We start from the raw sequence: 16,378 nt of genomic DNA, 5'->3' as shown, positions 1-16,378 counted from the left end.
GCCACTGCGATTGCAGTCCCGATTGCAGTGGCTGGTTCACACACTGCGATGCGTACTCAGACGCGGTGCGAAACAATCGGCCGATTGCGTGCGTATTAGCAACTACGATCCTTATTGAATCAGAGATTGGAGCATGTCCCATACTTCTAATTGTATGCATTTTTGCAATAAACCAGATACTGTAATTTAGTATTGCAGTTTAGAAAACAAAACATCTGTTTGGTTGCTATGGGCAATACCACATTTTACCTTTGCATAAGTTCTCATAAATTACACCTAATTATGCTTTATCATCTGCCTAATATCTTCATTCTGGAATGAAAGATGATGCCTCTATGTAGTATAAAAAGATGTATAATCAATCTGTTTTTAAGAATAATCAATCATTAGATGGATAATAACACAGCCCAGCAAAAAAAATACCCTAAAATAATAGGGAACGCCCCCCCCCCAACATCCCGATATGTGCGTGCGTCGAAGGCGGAAAAAAAATGGGCGTGGTCACTTAAAAATGGGGTGTGTCAACATGACACCTTTATTTTCACGCTGAACATTCCTATCCATATGCACCTTAACCCCAGTAGTACCCCTTATACAGTACCCCCAGTATGCAGTTGTGGTCCCTCTTATGCAGGCCCATAGTAGTGCCCCTTATACAGTATCCCCAGTAGTGGTCCCCCTTATACAGCCCCCAATTAGTTCCCCTTACTCTGTGCCCCCAGTAGTGGTCCCCCCAAATGCAGTGCCCTATGTAGTGTTCCCCCTTATGCAGTGCCCCCAGTAGCAGTCCCCACAATGCAGTGCACCCAGTAGTGGTATCCCCTTATGCAGTGCCCTTTATATAGTGCCCCCAGTAGTAGTCCCCCCCTATGCAGTGCCCTTTATATAGTGCCCCCAGCAGTAGTCCCCCCAATGCAGGTTTCCCAGTAGTGGTCCCCCTTATGCAGGCACCCAGTAGTGATCCCCCCTATCTAGTGCCCCCTGTAGTGGTCCCCGCAGTGCCCCTAGCAGTAAGCCCCTTATATAGTGCCCCCAGCAGTAGTCCCCCCCTCCCATACAGTGCCCCCAGTAGTGGTCCCCCTGATGCAGGCTCCCAGTAGTGACCACCCCTATCCAGTGGTCCCTGTAGTGGTCCTTCCTGTTATTGCCCCCAGTTGTGGTCCCCCCAGTGCAGTGCCCCTAGTAGTAGGCCCCTTTTATAATGCCCCCAATAGTAGTTCCCCCCCCTCAAGTAGTGGTCCCCAGTTGAGGTTCCCCCTCCCGATTAAGTGCCCCCTGTAACAGCCCCCCCCAGTAGAGGTCCTCCCAATAATGGTGCCCCAGTAATAGCCCCCCCCCAGTAGAGGTCCTCCTAATAATGGTGCCCCCAGTAATAGCCCCCCCAAGTAGAGGTCCTCGCAATAATGGTGCCCCCAGTAATAGCCCCCCCCCAGTAGAGGTCCTCCTAATAATGGTGCCCCCAGTAGTAGCCACCCCCCCCGTTGTGCCCCCACCCCAGTAGAGGTCCCCCCAGTGGTAGCCACCCCCATTGTGCCCGCAGTAGTGCTGACAGGTTTTTAAAAATATATATATAAAAACTTACTTACCTGAATCCACGCTGCTGCTGCTCCTCCAGTCCGCGCCGCCGCTCCCGCCGCTGCCGCCCGCCAGTCCTCCCGGACTGGCACGCTCAGCATAATGGGACAGACGTTATGACGTCATGACGTCTGTCCCATTACCCACTGCAGGAGCCGGACGGAAGTCCGGCTCTTGCAGTGGGTGCTGCAGCAGTCAATGAGAGTCTATCTGACTCTCATACGCTGCTGTTTACCACACACATCGCCGCCAGCGCTGGCGGCGAAGCGTGTGTTATGCACAACCTGAGCCCCCCTCCTGGCACTATTGGGCAAGCGCTCAGGAGGAGGGAACGGGCTCAGGTGTGCAGCACAGGACCAGCGCTGGAAGCCTAGCGCCGGTCCTGTGTAAATGTGTAGCACTGACTGCACTCATTGTGGTCGGCGCTACACTGGAGGCTAACTAGGGCGGGCTGGACCGTGGCCGGCGGCGCCCCCCCCCGCGCCGCCGGTCCCACGGCGCCCATGGCAAGCACCCCGCTCGCCCTGCCCTAGTTACGCCACTGGTGTTCACTCCGTGATCATTCAAGAATATTCCCCCTCTGTATATAAGTGATCGGCCACCCAGCCAGTAGTCAGTCACATGACAGTTTTCTATTGTGTTTTTCTTGTTTTTTGTCAGTGTATTTAAAAAATTAGAGCCAAGCTAGCAAAACCGATGTCATATTCGAAATCAGCACCACAAAGTTATCCCTAAAATTGCTTTAATATGACTGGCAATAAAATGATTGGCAGTGTAATGATTTATCAAAACTGTAAGGATAGATAGAGCACATATTTTATTATGGGGATCATATGGTGACTCACTTTCACAAGGGTGTGATCATAATTTCCTTCTAGAATCCTTATATAAACACATTCATTCTGGGAACCACCACATGTAATCCTGGACTATTGTATGACATAGGGTTGTGTCTGCGTGGGGCTGTATACTAATATTTCCTTCTAAATGTACGTACACGACATGCAGGATGTGATGAAGTTTTAACAATTGTAATTTCCCTGATTAAAATATAAAGGCTTAATGAGAAAGATAAATACAGAACGCGTTACTCCGTCTGTTCTTGTTCTCAAGGAAGGAAGAAGGAATAATAGTACGTATTCTCCCTGGATAAGGCCACAATATCTACTAACACATAGGACTGATGATAAGAACAGTTCATCTAAATCTTGTTTATAAAGGTTTTTGAGCAAATTTAAAGGACTCTAAAGCTAATTACACATTATACAATCCACGGATATTGTGTACGCTGCACCAGGGCCCGGCTGTAGGTCTATAACCGGGTCCCGATATGAACACGCTATGTTGATCCCGTCAGACAGGGTTTGATTGGAATTTTTAGTGTGTACAGAGATCGGCTCAATTATTGTGTAGGGTGTATGCTCGGAATTTGTCTAGTCATTCACAAATCTGTCAGGTGTGTATCTGGCTTAAGGGGTCAACTCAGAGTTGTAACGCAAGTCGGATGCATTTGCACTTGCACAAATCTAAATGTGGATCTCTGCCCATATGCCAAGTTGTAGGCACCTATGCAAACCCCTATCCATATGAATGTTTATTATTAGGAAGCACTTACACAAGCCCTATATCTGCATACATACAACTCAGCAAAGCCCGCGATTCCACCTACACATTATGACCCACCTTACACAATTTAGCATAGCATACATGTGAACACCCCATTACCACCCAGTTACTATTATTATCCTTTATTTATATGGCACCACAAGGTGTCCGCACCACACACAAAAGGCACCAAACAAACAAAGAAAACAAACTTAGCTTATGTGGGCCATACATATACGGTCCCGATTCCCTGCTGATCTGATCAGCCGATCTGCCATCCCATTCACCATTTGGCAGCCATCAATAATCCGCAATCAGTTGGCAGATCGGGGAAAAACAGCATTTTAAAAATTCACGACTCGCCGATCCCGATAATTTTGTTTGGTCTGGATGGGCGAATAGAGGATTTCTAACATGCTGGATTTCCCTAATTCCCTGACCCTGGTGTTTGTACAACACGGAATTGGGACGATCCATTGCAGATACAAAGCATTGCAGAACATGAAAAGGTTTATACATTGCTGCATCAGGAGTCATAAGACCCAAATCAGCAGCAGCGGGACGACGGAACCCAAAGGTTTGGTGATGTTGTTGGCAGTGAGGGAAAGAGGGAACAGGATCCTGCTCGTGAGAGCTTACAATCATATGGACATTCATCCACAAGTGTAAATGCGACTGGGATGCATATGACTCTGCATTGTCCATAGACGTGTGCGCTTGGCTAATAATAAGAAGATTGATTATTTAGGCATCGCACTAATATTGGCTTTACACTCCCTGTTAGCAACTGTCTGGTCTCTCTCAATGTCGCAGAGTGTGGTTAGCTTGATACTTTTATTATCTTAGTGATATTGATAATAAGTGTTAATAAATATGAACAATTATGAAGATTAAATAAATACAAACAATGCAGCAAGATTGTGTAAGGTTGAATAGACAGTTTCTTTTTATGTAATGGCACATTGAAAATCATGTAGGATATGTAGGACACTTATACAGCAGCTCAGTGATTGATGAGTGAATTTGTCTGATATCTACATAACATCTGCGTGAAATGTTCAGATAAAGCATTCTATGTGACTGGCACTAGCACACTTGGGTATTTAAAGGGACTGCATCATTCATTGTGTATTTCTAAGGGATTGCTGCCAAGTTCAGTTAGTTATGTTACTATAGGGGAGGGGAGATTCCAAGTGAAGACTTTAATTTTCCAGTACTTAACGGGGGATCCCTGACCCACCCAACGTGTTCATTTTTAAACAGAGTATACTAAGTGGGGACTCACAGAGAGGTGGGCGGACAAGAGTAGGAAACATTATTTCTGAATATAATCTTGAATTAAATTTCCATTCAAGATCAATCAGAGTTTCACATGCCTTCCTGTTCACACCCACGGCTGGTTAGAGGTAGCTTAAAGTGCAATTCCTTTTTGTTATAGCTGTAAAGAAAATAAACAGCCACAACATATACCTCTATAGTTATGTTTATTTTTTGTTTCCAAGCTAAATTTTCTGTAAAATTGTATCAGTATTTTTTTTGGTCATTTTGTATCAGAAAATCAACTGAGTTACTGAAATGAATACAAATGTACCCCCACAGCCTTAGCTGAACGCGGCATTGAAGGGGTTAATACAGGAGAGCTGCTGGGCAGAGAAACAATGCAGATGAGACAACACAGAGTTAAAGGACCAGCTGGCGCTACAGGTGGGACGTGTGAGCTGCTGACTACATTGAGGGATCTGCCTTATGCTGGGCATACACTACACAATTATCTGCCAGATATCTGTCCAATCTGGCTGGTTGCAATAAAAATCTGGTAATGTATCGGAGCAAATGACAGTCGACCATTTGCTCACAAACCCTGGAAAACAGACAAAAAGTGTCGTTCAGACAAATTGGTTGGGGAGGGTTAGGATTAGGCTACAAGAAGGGAGGGTTAAGATTAGGAGGAGAAGGGGTTGCCGCTGTCGGTATTGTGACAGGAGGCATCTCGACAGCTGCATTACATACTCATTTTGATGAAAATTAGATATATCTAAATAACATATCATAGGGGGCGCTTATAAATGATTGCATGAGCACACATATAATAAGACATTTTATTTTAAAATTACAACCATAAGACACAAAATAGCACTTTGTTAATTGTTACTAAAACTCAAAGAGCATCACAATGCATATACCATCAATACACTAGAGATTTTAGGAAGTTGGAATCACTCCAAATATCAACAGATATCGAAAATGGCAAGCATAGTCAATTCTGTTTAGAGCAATATATATTCACCCACACGTAGGAGCTTGTGGTTATAAATAAGTTTTATGTTCCATTTGGGCAGAGCCGGCCCTAGGCATAGGCATTCTAAGCATATGCCTAGGGGCATTCCACGGCTCTGCAGCACACACACCTCCGTTACTGTGATCGGCAGCGCAGAAGTCAGCCAGACAGGTGTATGTCAGAATGAGCTTCTGCACAGAAGCTCTCTCTGACTATACAGGAGACGGGGAAGTTGGCCGCAGCCATGGGAGAGCATGCTGCGCATGCCCGGGTGCTCCTCCCATGGTCCTTTGCGGAGCCGAGCCGTGAGTGACAACCCACGGCTCCGCCTCCATAGTAGCTGCCGCCCAGCACCCACTGCCCATCGGACTACTCCAGACTCCACTACAGAAGACAGACACCAGGAGTCAATACACGTCCCAGCGGCTCCCACTCCAGCTTGGCTGACCTGAGACCACCAGGTAAGAGTAAAGTCTCAGGGTGAGTTAGCTCAGGCTGGGAGAGTGCCGGAGCACTCACTGGACAGAAAGGGAATGAGGCTATGTATATATATATATATATCTATACACACACACACACAGTATATATATATATATATATCGATCTATATACACACACAGTATATATGTATATATATATATATATATATATGTATAGTGTGTGTGTATATATACATATATATATGTGTATATATTACATACAGTGTATGTGTATATATATATATGTATATACATGTGTGTGTGTGTATGTAGAGAGAGAAAGGACATCGGGGACAGGCTGCAGGAAACATTGAGGATAGAGGCTTTGGGCGCACAGAGAGGAGACACCGGGGACAGAGACTGGGGACACAGGGAGAGGAGACACCGGGGGCAGGGGCTGCAGGCACAGGGAGAGGAAACCGGGGTCAGAGGCTGCAGGCGCAGGGAGAGGATACAGCAGAGGCTGCTTCCAGGGAAAGAAGGCACTGGGCAGAGGATTTAACAACTATGGCAATATAGAATCTTATGCCGAGAATGGCGCACATATATATATAAATTAGGGGTGAGCGGGTTCGGATTTCTGAAATCTGAACCCCCCCGAGCCCCCCCGATCCGAGGCAGATCCGAGTCAGGCTCGACTTTTCCCGCCTGACTCGGATCTGAAATCGAGGCAAAACGTCATCATCCCGCCTTCCGGGTCTCGCGGGTTTTGGAACCTATATAAGGTACCCGCGTCGGCGCCATTTTCTCACTCGGCTGTGGACAGTGAAGAGGGAGGGCGGGAGTTAGGGCTGGGCTGTGTAGTGTAGTGTAGTGCAGTGTAGTGTTGTGCTGTGCTGTGCTGCGCTGTGCTGCTGTTGTCCATAAGGGCTGTGTCCACTCCTCCAAAGTCCATAGGGGCTGGCTGTGTTGTGCTGTGCTACAGTTGTCCATAGGGGCTGTGTCCACTCCTCCAAAGTCCATAGGGGCTGGCTGTGTTGTGCTGTGCTGCTGTTGTCCATAGGGGCTGTGTCCACTCCTCCAAAGTCCATAGGGGCTGGCTGGACTGTGTTGTGCAGTCAGTTGTCCATAGGGTCTGTGTCCACTCCAAAGTCCTGTGCAGAGTCCCAGTCCTAAAGGGGTGCTGTAGTGTTGTCCAGGGGGTGCTCTGTCCATCAGGGGTGCTCCCCCCAAGTGCAAAAAAAATTAAATATTTTCTGTGTTTGTGAATTGTGTGCGCAGTAGCCGCACGTGCATCAACAAAGTAGTGCCAAGCGTGCGCCTGTGTCATAAGTAAAGGGCCGGCTGGCTTGACTGTTAAAGGGTGCTGTAACCCCCAAAGTACACTCCAAACAAAATAAAAAAATATTTTCTGTGTTTGTGAATTGTGTGCGCAGTAGCCGCACGTGCATCAACAAAGTAGTGCCAAGCATGCGCCTGTGTCATAAGTAAAGGGCCGGCTGGCATGTCCGTTAAAGGGTGCTGTAACCCCCAAAGTGCACTCCAAACAAAATAAAAAAATATTTTCTATGTTTGTGAATTGTGTGCGCAGTAGCCAAACAAAATAAAAAATTTTTTTTCTGTGTTTGTGAATTGTGTGCACTGTGGCTGCACGTGCATCAACGAAGGAGCAGCGCCAAGCGTGCGCCTGTGTCCCATAAGTAAAGGGCCGGCTGGCTCATTTCTTAAAGGGTGGTGTAACCCACAAAGTGCACTAGTCTCCAACAAAAATAAAAAATTATTTTCTTTGTTTGTGTGCGCCTTAGCCGCACGTATATATCAATATAACATAAATGGAGGACCAAACTTTCTCCGATAAAAATAAAATAGGGAAAGATCAAGAACCACTTCCTCCTAGTGCTGAAACTGCTGCCACTAGTCATGACATAGACGATAACATGCCATCAACGTCGTCTGCCAAGGCCGATGCCCAATGTCATAGTAGAGGGCACATACAATCCCAAATGGCAAAGTTCAGGAAAATGACCTTGAAAAAAACATTTAAATCATCTGAAGAGAAACGTAAACTTGCCAATATGCCATTTACGACACGGAGTGGCAAGGAACGGCTAAGGTCTTTCCCTATGTTCATGACTAGTGGTTCAGCTTCACATGACGATGGAAGCCCTCCTCCCGCTAAAAAAAATCAAACTTGTTAAGCTGGCAAAAGCACAGCGAAGAACTGTGCATTCTAAGAAGATATCACAAATCCCCAAGGAGAGTCCAAGTGTGGTGGCGGTTGCGATGCCTGACCTTCCCAGCACTGGACGGGAAGAGGTGGCTCTTTCCACCATTTGCACGCCCCCTGCAAGTGCTGAAAGGAGCACCCACAGTCCACTTGCTGATATGCAAATTGAAGATGTCACTGTTGAAGTACAACAGGATGAGGATACTGGTGTAGCTGGCACTGAGGAGGAAGTTGGCGAGGAGGATTCTGATGGTGATGTGGTTTGTTTAAATCAGGCTCCGGGGGAGACAGTTGTTGTCCGTGGGATGAAAAAGCCCATCACGGTCATGCCTGGGCAGAAGACCAAACATTCCACCTCTTTGGTCTGGCAATATTTCTATCCAAATCCGGACAACAACTGTCTTGCCATATGTACCATATGTAAAGGTGAAATAAGTAGGGGTAGGGACGTTAACCACCTAGGAACATCCTCCCTTATACGGCACCTGCAGCGCGTTCATAAAAAGTTACTGTCAAGTTCAGAAACTTTGGCTAAGACCGTAAGCAGTCCAGGGACACCTAAATCCCTTTTTCCTGTTTTATCCAAGGAATCGGTGGATGAGGAGGATGAGGACAACATCTTGCCTCCGTAGAGCCAGTTTGTGCAGGGACACATTAATTGCCAGCTTGTTTTGTGGGGGCCCAAACGAACCAATCATTTCAGCCACAGTCATGTGGCAGACCCTGGCGCTGAAATGATTGGTTTGTTAAAGTGTGCATGTCCTATTTATACAACATAAGGGTGGGTGGGAGGGCCCAAGGACAATTCCATCTTGCACCTCTTTTTTTTCTTTGCAGTATGTACTGTTTGGGGCCTAGTTTTTCAAACTGCCATCCTGTCTGCCACTGCAGTGTCACTCCTAGATGGGCCACGTGTTTGTGCCGCCCACTCGTGTCGCTTAGCATAGTCATCCAGCTACCTCGGTGCAATCTTTTGGCCATAAAAACAATATTGTGAGGTGTTCAGAATAGACTGGAAATGAGTGGAAATGAAGGTTATTGAGGTTAATAATTGCATAGGAGCAGAAAAACCCACAAATTCTGTGATTTAAGCTGTTTTTATGCTTTTTTTTCAAAAAAATACAGATCCAAAACACAAAACCCAGAACCCAAAACACGGAAGGGTGGTTTTGGCAAAACCAATCCAGATCCAAAACACGAAGAAAGATCCAGATCCAAAACCAAAACACAAAACATGAAAAGTGGCCGGTGCACACCCCTAATATAAATATAAAATATCTTTTGGCGTCCACGTATAAACACTAAGCTTGTGGTGAGATTAATGTTAGGGGGCACCAGCCAAAATCCTGCCTAGGGCACCAAAATGGCTAGGGCCGGCTCTGCATTTGGAGTCAGCTGGTCAGCTCATTTTACAGCATTTCATGACAGATATCAATCTACTTTATCTAACTATCTATCTATCTATCTATCTATCTATCTATCTATCTATCTATCTATCTATCTATCTATCTATCTATCTATCTATCTATCATTTAGGTTATAGTTGGTAACTAACAGTTCTATAGAACGTCACATGATCAGCCTATTAAGTTTATAAATAACATTCTACCTGCAGTTCTCCATTGCTATCTATCTACAGTGGCGTCACAAGGGGGGTGTGGGCCGAGGGGTGACACCAAAGTACAGATTCCTCCTCAGTGACCAGAGCCGGGTGCTGCACTGTAGCATTATGTGCAGCACTTGGCTCCTGACAGTGAGGGAGCCGGTACTGAACACAGGCTGGTCCCCGTGGGCAGTCCGTATGTCCGCACCTCTAAAATTAGGGTTTGGGCCGCGAGACCATGCCACTACCCAAGAGGCCATGCCCCCTTTTTACCCCGCACGCACTACTGTCCTCTCCGGGCGGATGAATGCAGCATGGCCCCCTGCTGTCGCTCCATCGGTGCTGGCAGCGGCAAGTGTGCATACCCCGGAAAGGACAGTAGTGCACGCGTGGTAAAAAGGGGGCTAACGATATCGCCCATTGGACCTGCATGCAGGGCTGACAGAGGATGTTGCTGATGATGCACGGGAGTGCGCATCATCAGCGATATAGCAGGTACACACTACATGATGTGTCCGATATGTTGCTCCAATCCGTCTAGTGTTAAGCCCGCTTAACAGTTCTATAGGAAATCACATGGCCAAATTATTGAGGTTCTTAATCACAACCTTCCTGTATTTCACCCAGTGGCCGAACTACATGAGACAATGGAGGCACCCACCTCCAGGCATCAGCCTTGAAGGAACACCTCAACTACTGCTCAAGTGTCAGGGGCCAGATTATCCCGCAAGGCCTGTCTCTCAGCCCAATGGCCAACTCTACCTGAGGTATGTACTGACCACAAAGTTGCACATACCCTATCCCATTCTGCCATATTGTTGTCCGGTGGGAGGGCATGGGGGAGGTACAGGGGTGGAACTGGCAATGCAGTCAATGTAAAGGGGTACATGGCCAGTGGCATTATGCAGGTCTGCCAGATACTACCCTGACACATGAGTCATTATAGCAGTGATGTGCGGTCAGATGATACAGAGCCTTTACTGTCATACTTAGGTATACTCCAGAGTTTTGACTATAAGAAAAATGTTAAGAAAATATTATAAATATCTTCTTTGTATTATTCTGATAATTTTTAGTCAAAACTCTGGAGTAAACAGTGTATGGCAGGTGAGGCACTGCCTCCCTTGTCTACCTTTTCCGCACATCCCTGATCAATACTCACCAAATTTCCAGCACTATATACAGCTGCACCTTTGTATAATACTCACATGAACCCTCGGGTTCATATATGTATCTGTAAATCTGACTCTGATACTAGCCAGTGCCTCCCCAGCCATTTACCTCACCGCATGTCACTGCAATATAGTATGCCCCCGCAGTCTGTAACAGAGGGAGGAGCCGGTCAGGCCAGGAGCTCTGATATGATGGCTTCTGGGCTTCATAAGCTGAACAGATATATCTGCAGATGATGGTCGTTCATACACACTGAGCGACAATCATCTGTCTATGGCCGAGGTTCCTGCTGGCTGGGGGTCATGTCCCGGCCCCATCCCCATGGCCTCTGCTGCAAGTGACCATACGTACACGCTGTCCGATGGACAGATATATTTGCCATCAGCTGTGCAGCAGAGCTGACGCAATATGTCTGTGAATGACGTTGTTCACAGACATATCACTGGTACACACTGGCCGACTGGCAAATGATATATTGGCCGATCAATCGATCGCCCAATATATCTGTGGACTCAGCAATAGAGGCTGGTCCCTCCCCCGGAACCAGCCACTCTATCAGATGTGTGATGTGGATCAGCCATGGGCTGACCTGTCTCTCCTGTCTCTGCTTCTCGCTCTCCTGGTGTTGACAGGAGACGTCAATCAATTTAAAAAATGATTGGTCCTACAAGACGAACTGGAGTGTTGGGACATGAAGGTAACTGCAGCCGTGGCCACTTTTCACTGAAAACCGCAGCAGTGAACTACTGTATCCCCAGGCAGGTGGTGGGAAGAAATTGAAGAACAGCCAGCTCGAAGAGACCTCTGGGTACTGGGGCATACATGTCGGGGATTGCAGGCATCCAAACCTAGATTCTGTAGAGGTGATGGCAAGAGTGGTGTGCCGAGTGCAATTGATGGGATACACATGGTACACAGGCCTCATAGTCTGCACAGTAACTGTCTGATGTGTGTCCTGGACATTTGTTGCAGTTTCTTGATCCACCCACACAACCGGTGCTTGCTCTGGATTTCTGTGACTTGTAGTTCACCGTCCACTCACTAACCTAACCAATGGTCACAGTGCTTGTTTCCTCTGGACATGTATGAGGGTGCGTGCCTGCTGTTCCTATATATAGCCACATATAAGATAAAATTACTGTCACACCATTTGTTATTAGTTATGACCATACATATATAATACAGGAGCCCTTTCTTCTTTACTCTCAACCAGGTGTCCTGCAGATGCACACACAGCTATCAAAGCCGACATTGTATGTCCTAAAGGGTGTAATGCACACCTTATACTGAATGTGCTCCATACTGTACAAAGTCATTGGTTATTAGATCAATTTCGGAGAAGCGGGGTCTCAAATATCCATAGCAGTGGCAAACGCAGGATTTCTAGAGGGGGGTTTCCAAATGCTTGATTTTAGAGTGAGTGTGGCCAGTCCATGAAGAGGGCATAATTAGCACTTATCCAGCTTTATTTTGCATCATACGAAGTGTATTGTGTGTCATAATTCCAGCACATACAGGACCAACAATCACAGTAAGCCATTAAATGTGGCAGTAGGGCCATCCTGCCTGAGCTGAATGTTTTTATTTCAGATGTGGGCACTTTTCGAGAGCATTGGAGCCAGTCCGGGAGCCTGGGGGAGCAACAGAAGAACCTAGCCCTGCCCTGAACATATATGTACATATTGGTCTCATGCACTGGATAGTGAATTATTATGCAGTATTAATAATTAGCCATATTGATTAGCAGTGCACAGCTAACGGTGCGTGTTTTCCATATCTCCTAGTTGGTGCACAAGTGTATTTATTACTGGCTGACACATGTTAAAAGATTCACAGGTGGTGCTAATTATTTCATTTGTGATACTGAGAAGAAGTAAAATTTATTATATTACTATTTCTATTGTGGTTATAGTGTGGCCTGGGGAGGGGGTTTCCAGGCAACCGGAAACCCCCACTGCGTTTGCCTATGCATAGACATGTCTGACTTATTTAGAGTGTTCTCACAGGGGCATATTTATTAATTATCAGGTTTTAATTTTAGATGGATCTGCCTTTTTTTTACATATGTTTAATGAGAGAGAGAGAGGGAGAGAGAGAGAGAGAGAGAGAGGGAGAGAGGGAGAGAGGGAGAGAGAGAGAGAGAGAGAGAGAGGGGGAGAGAGGGGAAGAGAGAGAGAGAGAGAGAGATTAGTGTGGATTGGGCTTTTCATGTGGATCCGGATTCTTCAATCTATTTAATATGAATCTGGCATTTCCAGTTTACAGTTTTTAGCTTTACTTATACATGTAGAATGGATGTGGTTTTTCCTATATATTTAGTATTCCTAGGTCTGATTCAGTATGGATCGCAGCTAAGTAATCGCACGCAATGAAGCTGTGAAAACATGCTAATGTCTGCCACAGCTCAGCCAGCATAGAGACGCCCACTGCTGCCTTCTCACACCCGTAATACCTCGCAGTCCTGCGTATACATCGGTAACATTGAAGCACATCGGCCCGTCACACACAATTACAGCAGGCCTGTCTAGTTGCAGGAACTGCAAGTCTCGTCGCACGCAGTGAGTCCTCAAGCGGCGTATGCAATCGCAGTGGCTAATTTATGCAACGGCGTTCAAATGGACAGAAACGCCTGCGTTTCTCTGACCACTCCCCCGTCACCCCCCCAAACGCTCACGGCCTGTCGCTCACTCTGCGATGGATTCCTATCTGTGTGCGTAATCGCAGTGCATATGCATGCGCAGTACTGAATAATTGGCCGATCTGCGTTAAGTTGCAATTGCGTACATGCTGGATCAGGCCCACTGTCCTCTGACGGTGTTTGTGTGTAAATTTCATGTGGATCCTGCTTTTCTGGAATTACGCACTCATTGATGCTCCACACCTGCTGAGGCTATGTATGTCTTTGCCACCCATCCCCCCCTCAGGCGTTCCTGAACCTATTTTTCTAGAACAATAGCACTGCAGACAGTAGTATTATTTTATATACTAACATTGGCCCTGATTCAGAGCCGGTCGCTATTTGCGCTCGCTCGTCCAGAAAATAGGGGTGGCTATTCAAATGAACCGTTCGCTGTTTGCGGTCTGTTCACGCCTCTAGGTCTGTACGAGCGAACAAAACTTGCGGTCGTTTTTTGGGAAACTACGCCCCCTGGCCGCTCGCATCCGACGTCATGTCCGCTATTTATTAGATTAATCGAGTACATCGAACAGGGTATGAACTGCTCGCTATTCTTGTGGTTGGTTTTTGCTACCACAATTTTGCGAGCAGTTCTGGCTAAAAAAAACCCAGTGACGTGGTCAATGACGCTGCTGTTTTAAATATGCACACCCATAAAACACCCGTTTTGACCTTTAAGCACGCCTGCGTTCTGATTTCCACTCCCCGTTTTCAAGCACCATCCCCTGTTACCACCCACATACGCCTCATCCTGTCACTCAAATTAGCAGGCATTTGCTATTTTGCGAGCACATGAATTTCGGCCGCACTGACTGGTTCGCGCATGCGTATAACAATCCGTACGCATGCGCAGTTTGGCAAACATCGCTCGGAGCGAACGAGCTGCTGCTTACGAGTGGCTCTGAATGAGGGCCATTGTGTGTAAGAGACACCTCTCATAAAAATGTAATTCTACTTCTTTACTTTGAAATTTTAACAACTTGCAATTGTGGCCCACACACCCCTTATCAAGACCCTGCACATGCCTATGCTCCCCTCCCCTCATTGCTCCCCATCTCCTCTGCTTCCTCTCTCAGGCAGTCCTGCTCTTGCCGCCAGGTATCTAATGTGACGGTCTCATGACTGCCTGTTGGGTGAGGGTGGTTATATATTTTCATATATAACATATAGGTTAAAGTAAGCATACCTTACATTGGCCGGGATGTACTAAGGTTACAGTGACCATTCCGCCAGTCACCGCAACCTTACTAATTGCATATGGACTAACATATGCGATTAGTATCGCAAAGGGCAGCTCTTGTGATAAGAGCTGCCCTTTGTGAAGCAGCCGTCGCTGGGTGACAGGGTCCCTCTCCATGCCCCGGGAGCTTCCTGCTGGCCACCTGTGCAGGAAGCCCCGGGCTCCTCCTCCTTCTCCCTACACCCGGAAGAAGTTCAGGAGGAGGAGGAGGAGGCGGAGAACCCAGGAGGAGCGCGGGCCGGCGACCATGGAGAGCAGGTGAGTGGGGGGCCAGCGCTGGGTGACGAGGCGGTGGCGAAGCGTCGGGAGCGGGGTGCGGTAAGAAGCCCATAGGCTTCTATAGGGTAACGCCAGGTTTTTCTGGTGTTACCCACTGCACCGATAAAAGTGCGGCCGGGCTTAGTACATATGGAAATGCGGTAAAACCCCCCAAAATTGTGTTTTTACCGCATTTTTCCTTTAGTACATTCCGGCCATTGTGAGATGCCATATCAGCAGATATAGTTGATAACTGATAGTTCTCAACAATCAATAAAATACTAACATTTCTATTTTTAACCCCATGGGTACCTGCATTTGGAATATTGGGCCTGATTCATTACGGATCGCTATTGCGATTGCGGCTGCTTAGAAGTCTGATGTGCATGAAGTGGTAATAAAATGTTGGTCACAAATAAAGATGGTCACTATGTGGGCTCTTAATGACATTGAAGACTTATGTTCTATAGAACAATAATGTTCAAAAGTTCAAAAATACAAAACAGTCACATAAAAATGAAAACCGTTATAGTGGACTCATATAGAGTGTGAGTAATGTGGTGTGTAGGAAGTCCAGGTGTCATGAGAGGCCGGCGTACTTTGCCTACTTACCCTCTGTTGAACGGTGACTCCTACTCTTCACAGCTGAACGCCTTTATTTGATTGGCTTAAAGTAAGGGTGGGAGAAATTGCACCCTTAGTGAGTGATCAAAGATGTTCCTCATACAAATAAGACACAACAAAGGATATAAATATTATATTCAATAATTAACATAAATGGTCCAAACGTGAAGAAATCTTTGCATTATACTGAAAAATAATAGTAACTTGTTTTAATTAGGCGCATAATTAATTGTATATAGCATCGGCCCTATAAAATAGGAGATCATATATCGGCTACCTACTGTAATCAGTGTATATCAAATATATTAATTGTGCATATTGAGACCAATATGTTGTGGTCATATGATTGTGTGTACACACTACACGATGTGCACCACATTGTTCATTGCATCATCCCATCTGATGTGCAGCACAACAGTTAGGGGGATAAATGACGGCATTGAAGGATGGACTGGGCATACACCCTATACCAAAGGTTCCCAAACTCTGCCATTACAGTCCATGTTTTAAGGATATCTATGCTTGAGCACAGGTGACTTAATTAGTACCTCAGACAATTTGTTTTAACCATCTGGACTCAAGCATGGATATGCTTAAAAACTGGACTGTAATGGCAGAGTTTGGGAACCTCTGCACTATATGATGCTTACAATATATAGGGGTCTATTCATGAAGCAGAGAAGAGCCCTGTTTGGCTGA

Source organism: Taudactylus pleione, unplaced genomic scaffold (genome assembly GCF_031769625.1).
Source record: "Taudactylus pleione unplaced genomic scaffold, aTauple2 ptg000096l, whole genome shotgun sequence".
Lineage (NCBI taxonomy): Eukaryota > Metazoa > Chordata > Amphibia > Anura > Myobatrachidae > Taudactylus > Taudactylus pleione.
This window is presented reverse-complemented; position numbering follows the sequence as displayed.